This window comes from Girardinichthys multiradiatus, chromosome 14, assembly GCF_021462225.1.
Source record: "Girardinichthys multiradiatus isolate DD_20200921_A chromosome 14, DD_fGirMul_XY1, whole genome shotgun sequence".
NCBI lineage: Eukaryota > Metazoa > Chordata > Actinopteri > Cyprinodontiformes > Goodeidae > Girardinichthys > Girardinichthys multiradiatus.
Window position 1 is genome coordinate 37,058,542 of NC_061807.1, and position 11,114 is coordinate 37,069,655.

The following is an 11,114-nucleotide window of genomic DNA, read 5'->3' on the forward strand; positions in this document are numbered from 1 at the left end:
AACACTCTGGATGAGCTAAAGGCCGCTATCGAAGCATCCTGGGCCTCCATAAGACCTCAGCAGTGCCACAGGCTGATTGCCTCCATGCCACGCCGCATTGAAGCAGTCATTTCTGCCAAAGGATTCCCGACCAAGTATTGAGTGCATAACTGTACATGATTATTTGAAGGTTGACGTTTTTTGTATTAAAAACACTTTTCTTTTATTGGTCGGATGAAATATGCGAATTTTGTGAGATAGGAATTTTGGGTTTTCATGAGCTGTATGCCAAAATCATCTGTATTAAGACAATAAAAGACCTGAAATATTTCAGTTAGTGTGCAATGAATCTAAAATATATGAATGTTAAATTTTCATCATTACATTATGGAAAATAATGAACTTTATCACAATATGCTAATATTTTGAGAAGGACCTGTATATCTGACAGTGGGGATGGTGTGTTCAGAGTGATGTGCAGTGTTAGTTCTCTACCACACAAAGTGTTTTGCATTTTGGCCAAAAAGTTCAAATTTGGTCTCGTCTGATCAAAGCACCTTCTTCCACATGTTTGCTTTCTCCAACATGGTTTCTGGCAAACTACGAACGGGACTTCTTATGGTTTTTTTTTTAACAATGGCTCCGTAAAATGTTCAAAGCTTGGGAAATCTTTTTATAGCCTAAGCCTGCTTTAAACTTCTCCACAACTTTATCCCTGACCTGTCTGGTGTGTTCCTTGGACTTCATGATGCTGTTTGCTCCCCAGTATTTTCTTAACCAACCTCTGAGGCCGTCACAGAGCAGCTGTATTTGTACTGAGATTAAATTACACAGAGGTGGGCTCTATGTAGTCATTAGCAATCATCAGGCAACTTCTGAAGGCTATTGGTTGCACTCAGAGTAAAGGGAGCTGAATACTTTTGCGCACCACACTTTTCAGTGTTTTATTTGTAAAAAATATTTTAAATCATGTATAATTTTTGTTCCACTTTGTGTTGGTCTTATAAATGTCAGCCAGTCATTTTTTACCACTTATTCCATAGTGGGTCACAGGGAAGCTGGTGCCTATCTCCAGCAGGAGGCAGGGTACACATCTGGACAGGTCACCAGTCCATTGCAGGGCAACAAAGACACACCTAAGGGATGTAGAGAAACCAATTTACCCAACAGTCATGTTTTTGGACTGTGGGATGAAGGCTGGAGTAGTGAGAATGCCTGCATGGGGAGAAACTCCACACAGCAAGACCAGGACTCGAACCCCTAACCTTCTTTCTGCAAGGCAACAGTGCTACCGACTAAGCCATTGTGCAGCTTATCACCAATGTCTGTCATCAGGATATTATGTGATGCAATGGAGTTCATGATTGTGGAGCGAAAGGAAAAGGATAGATGGTATTCAGTTTTGTTATTAATTAAAAGCAGAAACATGTGACATGTTTTGCAATCTGTCCCCTTTACTCTGATACCTCTTTGACCATTCCCACAGGAAACATGGTGGTGGCATGGAATTGCTACGCAGACCACATTTTGTAGCCCATTTATTTGTAAAAACAAAAATCATAAATAAAAGAACACGTCTCATTTTCCTTCAACTTCACAATTACGCAATGCAAAGTATCACAGAGTTCAACTTCAACTGTTTTTCAGTCTTTGCTGTTGAACAATAGTATTTGAACACATGTTGTCCTCTGCCGGAATGTCTAATTGCATTTATATAACATGCTGCCAGGAATCTTTGGACAACTTGGAATTTAGCAAACAAAAGGGAAGAAGAACAAAAATCCAAGCTGGCTGCAGTAAAAATGAATGCTAAAATGGAAGAACTGCTCGATAAGCAGTGGTCTTCATTGGGTTGGGGGATCAGAGAAGAAGAGCACGGATGAACAGATGGAGGGACAGCTAACAGATGGAGAGAAGGCAGTAAGAGCGGAAAAGATTTCTCGGCCCTTGCTTGGGGGGGACCTAAGGAATGTAGAACCTGTGTAACAGGACTGTGGCCTCTGTTTGTAACACTGCTGGATGCTCTTACACAGTTTTTCACTGTTTGGGTAACCTGACAATAAAAGAATATTTAAAAGAATCAATAGTCTTGAGCATTTGAACACACACACACACACACGTGTCTCCTCTTAAAATCTATAAAAGGTTGGAAATCTTAGTGCGAACCCACATGATAGCAGATTCCTATAACAACACTGTCATATTACACTGTGCCTTATCAGATGACAATATCGCTCCTGCTGCATCAGCGTGGCCGCAAGGACTACCTCTGAAATTATAATGAGCAGACTACGTGCAGCATGAGCATGAACAGCTGCTGATGTGTGAGCGTTCTTCTGTGGGGGTCAGATTTCTGAGTCCAACAGCGTGACTTCGAATGGGGAGCGGTAAGGAAGTCTGCAGGACATTATTTCTTTTCTTTTTTTTGACATTTTAAAAATCATGCAGTTGCCATCAGGTCTGCAATTGTTAGGTAATTACAGTTACACCTAAAATGATTCAACCCTAACTGCAAATGTGACAAAACATACAAATTAGCAGGTGTTTGCAATAAACAAATCAAACAAGAAAACAATTTAAATTGCTTAACACAATAGCAATGGATTCTCCAGATACTTTGGCTACTACAGTTTTTGACATTTTTCAACCCCTTCATGACAAGCATCTTTAGTACATAATAGAGCCTCCTCTGGCTGTTATAGCCTGCTGGAAATATGATCCATAGCCACACACCAGCCTCTGTCAGTTTCCCTGAGGAATCTTGGCCCACTTCTCATGGGCAAAGACCTCCAATCCAAAGATGATCTTGGGTTTGAGTGTCACAACCACCTTTTTCAAATCCTACCAGAGGTTTTCAACAGAATTCAAGTCAGGTGACTATGACGGCCCCTTTTTTACCCTTCGTGACTTCATGGACTACAAGGCTTTATCAAAGACAGCATGAGATTTTCTGCCAGAATTTCCCAATTCTTGAAAGAATCCAACTTTCTCTCCACACAGAGTAGTTTTCATGTCCAAGTGGAAACAATGCAGTTCCAGAACATCACTCTACCTCAGCTTCACTCTAGCCATGGTGTTCTTCTCTTGTTGAAATGATTAAGAACATAATCAATTAAATTCAATAATTCTGTTCAAAAAATAAAAACATTTATTATTTATTTGTTGCTAAAGCAGGTGGTCACTGCTTTAGCAACACTAAATATTAATAATATTAATTATATTTATTAATTTCCATATTAATGGAACATTTAGTGGACGGAAAATTTGTGTTAGGAATTGGTTTATAACATGAACCACTACATCAACAGAGATATCTGCAGCCCTGAGAAGATAGTGAACCAAAGCCCATTTAAGAGTTTCTGGGAGGGTTTATGAACCAGACTCTTAAGCTTATGTAACAATATATCGTCATAAGGTTATTGTCTGGACTTTCAATAGGCCTTTACAACATCTTGATTATTTTCCTTGTAACGCATTCGATTGTAGATTTGCTGCAGTGTTTAATGACAGAATTGGGTCCAATGCTTCATCAGACAGATGGCCTCACATTTGACCCGAGACTACTTTGGTATACAGAGGAGTTTATGGCCGAGTCAATGACTGCAAAGAGTCCAAGTCCTGTAGCTGCAAAACAAGCAGCTTATGTGACGTATTAGGTTCCCATTAAACTTGGTGGACTTCTTTGGAAATTTATAACCACATGTTGCCAATTCTTACCTACCTATTTTCATTTTCACTTTAAGTATTATTGTGGTAAATTTAGGAATTAACCGTAATTAATGCATTACCATTAATTTAATTCAAAAGATGTTTTCTGATTATTTTATTTTAATTTTTACTGATTGTGGTCCTCCATTTAAGTCAGTTGACTCTTAGAAAATGCAATAAATTAGGATTCATTATTAAATCTGAATTACCACAATAGCCATCCCCCACCTTTAGGTGTACTTTATTTTGGGTCATACAACCAAATTTCTTTACAGTTGAGTCGATTGTAGAAAACTGGGCTAAATAATAACCGTAGCTTGAGATGACTTGACATAAAACAACCTGTGGCAACTGTCGACGACCCAAAAAAGACACATATTAAACGACTAAATCTGTAAAATTGCAAAATGGCAAGGAGCAAAAATGACCAGCATCCACCCCAGATACTCCACCCACAAATACATTTTCCTTACAATTATGGCACCATCTAAGGGGAATTCGACAGGCTTTGAAAATGTTTGGTTTATTGCCAAGAAGCATTGTTACAACATGGAACAAAAAGAAGTTTGATCGACCAAAATAAATTTCCTTACTTTTTGTGTATAATAAGCAACACCTCCTACTGACTCCCCTCATAATGGTCAGCTTGTCCTGGTACGACCCATTTAACTGTGCCAGCTGAGCCCAGACATCCTGGCTCAGCTGGCACACATCAAGGTGGCCAAGCCATTAATAATGCTATTAGTAACACCACAGAAATATTCCTAATGGCTTTCTTAGGATGGTTCCTGCTGGGACAAATTCAAACACCCACTGGGAAGATGATGTTGTGGGTCTTAAAGTAATTGGAGATAACCTGTTTCACTGAACCTCTTCCACAGAGTGAAACTGAACATGATCAGATGGTTAAATGATTCTGCATAATAATCATAATGTACTTTTGTTCACACCACACTAGAGAACCAGTTTGCTCACTTTCTATAGCATTAGCATTTTAACTGCTATGTAGCTAGTGGTAGCAATGGTCAACAATCACAGTCCTAAAGTCCTAAGGTTTTGTCAATACCATTCCCATTTCTTAAAGTTTTGTTTTGCTCTATTCTAGTATACTAGTATTTTTTTTTTTCCCAAAAAACAAATCAAAGAAATAAAAAAAATAATCACAACACGCTCTCATGGTCAAGTAGAAGGCCTGGTATAAAAATAAATTAAAGTTTGGCCTTTAGAAGTGAAATGAAAAGACCTTGGCACCATGCTGTTGATAATAACCATTCATCCATCCATTATTTATACCCACTTGTCTATGCAAGGTCACAGGGAGATTGGTGCCTATCTCCATCGGTCATTGGGCCAGAGGCTGGGTACACCCTGGACATGTCGCCAGTCCACCAGAGGGACACACAGGACAAACAGCCATGCACGCACACACTCATACCAAAGGGAAATTAAGAGTATCACATTAACCTTACAGTCATGCTTCTGGACTGTGGGAGGGAGCACAGTGCCTGGAGAGAACCAAGGCATACACCAGGTGAGCATGAAATCCTCATGCAGAACGACCCCAGGCTTGGATACAGCAGCGCACAAATCAATAGAATGAACTTCGTCTGCTTGGCTGTTTGCAGTCCTTTGCCTTTTACCGTAAACGCCACACGGCACAGGCACCACTTGTTAGAACAAGCCACTCCCTCTTTGCAAGCTGTGCTCTGTGTTTTGCAGAGAAAGAATGCACAATTCCTGTGCACATTAGGAAGCATAGAGTAATGAATGACACAGCAATACATCAAATGGCGTCTGCATTTCTCTGCACCACAGGGTTCTCATGAGGTTAGCAAGGGCTGTGTCACAGAGCTGAAGAAATTCTTGAATGAATTAAAAATCTGGTTTCTCACTGAGGGTTAGAAAAATGGATATGACTTGGGATCTGGGAAAGCACACAGATATTAAGGCTGTATTGATCATCTGATCATCAATACTTTGCAAGATAATGAATAAGCCCATTTAGCAAAAAGTCAAACCACTTCCCGAATTGTAAGCTGAACCAGTCAGGATCGATTTGGTGACTTGTAGGTGAAGGGGCATGTGGAGGTTGTGGTGAAAATGGATTGGTTGACTGCTGAAGCACATTTTACAGTTGGTATCAATGCTCATATGCAGAATTATATGGATAGTTGTTCACTGTAAAACTGTTAGATGGATTTGACATTTTTCAAATACTTAAAATACATTGGAAACAATGCAAACATATAGCACAGTGTGCAGCCTCCCGGGGTGGACAAAAGCAGATGTAAAGAGTAGGAGATAAAAGCATGGCTTTAATCTGAGCATCTGCAAGGTCACCGTAGAGATGGAAAGAGGGGGAAGGGAAAGAGCAAAGGATGCAAGGACTGTGAAAGAGGAAAGGATCAGGAAGAAAGGAGCAAGGAGTGTTGCAGGGCTGCACAGTTGTTGACAAAAAGAGAGGAGGGAGGTGGAGAGCTGGAGGTATACAGCCGGAAGCCCCAAGGGTGATTTATCGGCTCTGCTGGGAGCTCTTAGTATAAAGGTGTGGAAGCACAAATGTATGTATGTGAGAGAAATGTGAAATATAGGGGGCTTGGAACAACATCAAAGCATAATGTAGGAGACAGAAAAGTAGCAGAGCATAAGTAAGTTTGAATTTGGCACGTGTGTTCTCATTTGTGCATGGCAGTGTGTAAGAGAGGGTTAGAAAAACAGTGAAATCTGAGTTATACATCAGGGGAGAAAAGATCAATTCCAGCAGTAGATAGCTGCTTAGTTTCATGCAAAACACTTAACCCTGTGTGCATTTAGCTGCATATTTGTTAAAAAAAAACAGCAAAATATTAAATACCAAATATACAGTGCCTTGCAAAAGTATTCATACCCCTTGCACTCAGATTGTTGTCCATTCGTTTTAGTAACAAAGGATCAATATAAGTCATATTGGGTGGAGAATCTCTGTGGACATTTTTTTAGTTTTGCCACAGATTCTCAATTGGATCTATGTATGGACTTTGACTGGGCCATTCAAACACATATCCTATAGCAGCTTAGGATGTATGTTTAGGGTCATTGTCCTGCAGGAAGGTAACTTCACCCCAGTCTCAAGTGTTTTGCAGCCTTCAACAGGTTGTCTTGCAAAATAGTTGTGTATTTAAATCTTTCCAGCTTCACTGTCCCATTTTTAAGAAATGTATCCCCACAGCATTATGCTGCCACCTCCATGTTTCACCGCGGGGAGAGTGTGCGGAGTGTCAAAAATAATGCACATTGTGGGCGCTGTGGTACGTCTCTTTAAACACTTGTCAGTTGGCACTTTTGACACACATTAAATGGACAGCTGAAGTACAGGACACAAAAAATTACTGCATCCCAGGATTGCACTGCCGCTTCTAAACAGAAAGGGTTAAAAAAAGATTGCTGCCCACCAGACACAGTTGGTGTGGGTTGTTTCATATTAAACAATAGGGTCATGTTCTCTGACGTATGTTTGAAGCTGCTCATTGGCATTGCCCTTAAGTTTTCTACCACACAAAACATTTTGTGTCTCATATGACCTGAACTTGCCATGTCCCCTACATGGCTTATACCAAACTGCAAACAGGACTTCTAATGGCTTTCTTTCAATATTTGGTTTGATTCTTGCCTCTCTTCCAAAATTATCTGATGTGTAGAGTACACACCTGAGTTGTTCATTCAACAGATTCTCTGCTCTGAGCTGTGGATTTCTGCAGCTCCTCCAGAGTAACTGGAGGCCTCTTGGCTTCTTCTCTGATTATTGGAGGGATTGAACAGAGCTCTGTGAGATGTTCCATACTAGAAAAAGTGTTTTATAACGTAACCCTGCCTTAAACCTCAATGCCCCCCCACCCCCCCACCCGACCTGTTGGTACTTGATTTTGATTATGAGCTTTGTTTACTAATGTTCACTAAGAAAGCTTTTAAATCCTCACAGAACAGCTGGATTTATACTGACATTAAATTTCACATAGGTCGAGTCTGCTTATTAACTGGGCAAATTGCAGGAAACTGGTTCCACTGGTGGAGTTTGCAGGTTCTCCCGGTGCATGTGTGGGTTCTCACTGGGTACTCCGGCTTCCTCCCACAGTCCAAAGACATGCCTGTTAGGTTAGTTGGTGTATGAATGAGTGTGTGCATGGTTGTTTGTGTGTTGCCCTGCGATGGACTGGCGACCTTTTCAGGGTGAACCCCGCCTCTCGCCCATAGACTGCTGGAGATAGGCACCAGCTTCCCCGCGACACCACTTTGGAATAAGGGGTAGAAAATGACTGACTGACTGGTTCCACTGGATTTTATTATGAGGCATAACAGTAAAGAGAACTAAGTATGTATGCACACCACACTTGAGGTTTTTCTTGATAAAACTATTTGCTTTCATGTAAAACATGTATCATGTCCTTGTATTTCAGGAAGAGGAGGGGAGGTGAGTGGTGTGTTTTAGCTGGACAGAATTGTTTGTATGAGTTTGAATGATTTGATCTTACTTTTCTGAGGTTGAGGCTTGACAATAGCAAGGAACAAGCAGATTCTGGGAAGTGTTGGTCTGTGTGGTGAGCCGACACAGTTAATCAGTGTTACTGATTAAGGTTCCAGCAGAGCATTAAACGGTGGGCAGGTAAGAACTTAGAGGTTACAGGAGGAAGAAGCTGTTAGTTGTTGGTTGTTAGGGTACGTTGTCAAGAGGGTTATTTTGCAGCAGAGAAATTCCAAGTAAGAGCAAGGCAAGAAACCTTGCAGAACACAGAGTGAACAGGGTTCGTCATGAAGCGAGGGGAAAATCAAAGAGATAACTTAGTCACTAGTAAGATTCATGGAGGGTTAGAAGTTATATCGGCTGACAGCCACTCAGGCACCAAATGACCAACACACAGGTCCTCTAAAGCTCCACCTGATTGGGCTTGATGGATTGCAGGTGTGTGGGAACACACTGCTCAGCCCCGCCCTATGGGGCAACCTACAGCTCAGTGGAAAAAACACCACAACCCACCTTAGATCCAGTTAACCCATGTGTATTACTTGTGTGTTTGATCAGTCTAACAGTCACAAAACTTTGCCTTTGTGTATTTTTTTTATTTAAGATTTTTAATTATTGTTATTAGTGGCAACAGTGTCAAAGCAAAGCCATTCCAGCAATTTTTAAATCATTTAGCAAAGTTACTTTAATTATACCAAGTGAAGCCCCACTGTATCAGTGTGTGCTTCTTATGTTTTAACAGTTTGAAAACTGCATTGGTTGCCCACGACTGGGGTGAATATAAATGAGAGAGAAATGTGGCTTCCACTAAACACAAAGGAGCACGAGAGGAAGAAGAAAAGGAAGAAGATGAAAACGAGCAGGAACAACTGCTGTTAGCTGTTTTGCCTCATGGTTCTCTGGGGGATGTGGAGATGAGTCCCCTCACTCATTGTAACCCTTCAAAACATGTAAGACCATTTTTGATTTACTGGTATCCCCATGCCTTATGCTTCCCATTCTCTTAATCCCATCACACAGTCCCATTTCCCAATTTTTGCAACATTGTACTTCTTCTTTTAACATATCTCCCTTCTCCTCCCTTTAAATCTTATCACTCTCATTTTCGTTCATCTGACCCTGCAGCTGTGATTGGCCCTAAGCCTTCTTTCTCATCGGAAATAATCTGCTCTTATTTGCCTAAGGAACAATCTGCTTATACATCTGTCTTTCACTGTAACAGAATCATAAATACATATAAATGCCTTGATGTTAATGCTGCTGCCTTAGAGCAAAAGAACACGCCAACAATAGATGAAATTAAAGCAGCACTATCACAGTACAAGAGTACTGCATAACAAATCCAATTCTGGATTCTGATTTTTCCTTCAACTGGTAGAGCTGCATTACCATTTGGAAGGTTCCAACCAAGAAAGGTGAGTCAGGTGTGTGTCGTAACACAAGGCCCAGGCTAGCCATAGACCAACAAATAGCTTTAATGTTGGATCAGTGTTGAAATGTTGAAGAGAGCTAGCATTTGTGTTCTCCCATCAGCACGCTGTTGCACTATAAACTATTGATTCTTAAATAAAGTGCAAAATTACAAATGCACACTGCTACTGTACTAAGCTGGGCAGGTTTGGCAGTGTACGGTGCTGATTACCAGAGCCCTCATTTTAAAGCTGCATATCTGTCAGGTAAATAAACAGCCTTCTGTTATCAGGGCATTTAAAAACACTATATAACTATTAAAGATCAGCTCAGTGGAATGTGCATGCAAAACCTCCAAATAGATGATTCCATGAAGGATCTTAATCAGGAGCCCCAACCATCTCAACTGATTACTTTAACTGCACAAAAGCAGTGGCTCTACTTTGCAAAACCCCCAGAGGACGAGGCTCCTCATCCTTTCCATAAAGCCCAGGAACTCATTCTTTTGGTAATTTTGGTTAACAGGGCATTCAAAGACACTACATAACAACTAATCGTCAGCTTGCCAAGCCCCAAATGTTACTCTGCTAGGCATTGGACAATAGGAAAAAAGTAGTAGACTATCTGGTCATGGAGACAACAGGTCTAGGAGGGAAACCCAGATGTGCCTCTTCGTAGTAACACCTTCCAAGTCATTCTGCAGGCTTTCCAAGTGTTACCAGGAGCCTAAAGTACAAAAGAGTTTCATACTAAAAGTTTGCAGTATGGAGAAATTCTGAAACTTGCAGCACAAAAAAACATTTTGATGTATGAAACCATGCGTAGACATGTCACCACATACATTGCCTTAATACATCTCAATTTGTGGTGACTTGGGCGAAGCTGCACATGGCGCATGAACTGCCATTATTGTTAATTGAAAACGTTTGCATGGTCTACCGCACACTTTCACACAGTGTTCATTTTTGTACATGCTGAGCTGTGTATGAAACATTGTGCCCCAAGGTTTTTGTGCATACGCATGCTTCGTACATGAGCCCATAGGTTCTCCAGGGTTTTCTGGGTCTGCCCCAGGGGATCCGCTCAGTGGGATGGTAATTATTCATATCTCTTAACCACAGGTGAGGGATAGGAACTTTTAGGGACCAATGCGTCACAAATTTAGCTTTATGGTTCAACTTGTTTTTCATCACAACGGACCAGAGCAGCAACTGCATTATGACAGTTGAGGTCCCATAACATCTATTTATTGTCTGCTCCATTCTGCCATCTCTTGTAAACAAAACACCAAGTTTCTTGAACTCCTCCACTCGAGACAAAGACTGACACCCAACCCAGACGGAGCAGTCCACCTTTTTCTTGTTAAGAATCCACAAACACATGTGGACATGTCCATCCAAAACTGGATTGGACAAGAGTCTTTGTAACTACTTTAGTGACCTCTGCTACGGCGATGGACCCACCTTCTCCTGAGACCTTAGGCTCTGTCTCCTCTACTGAAGGCATGGTGACTGGATTG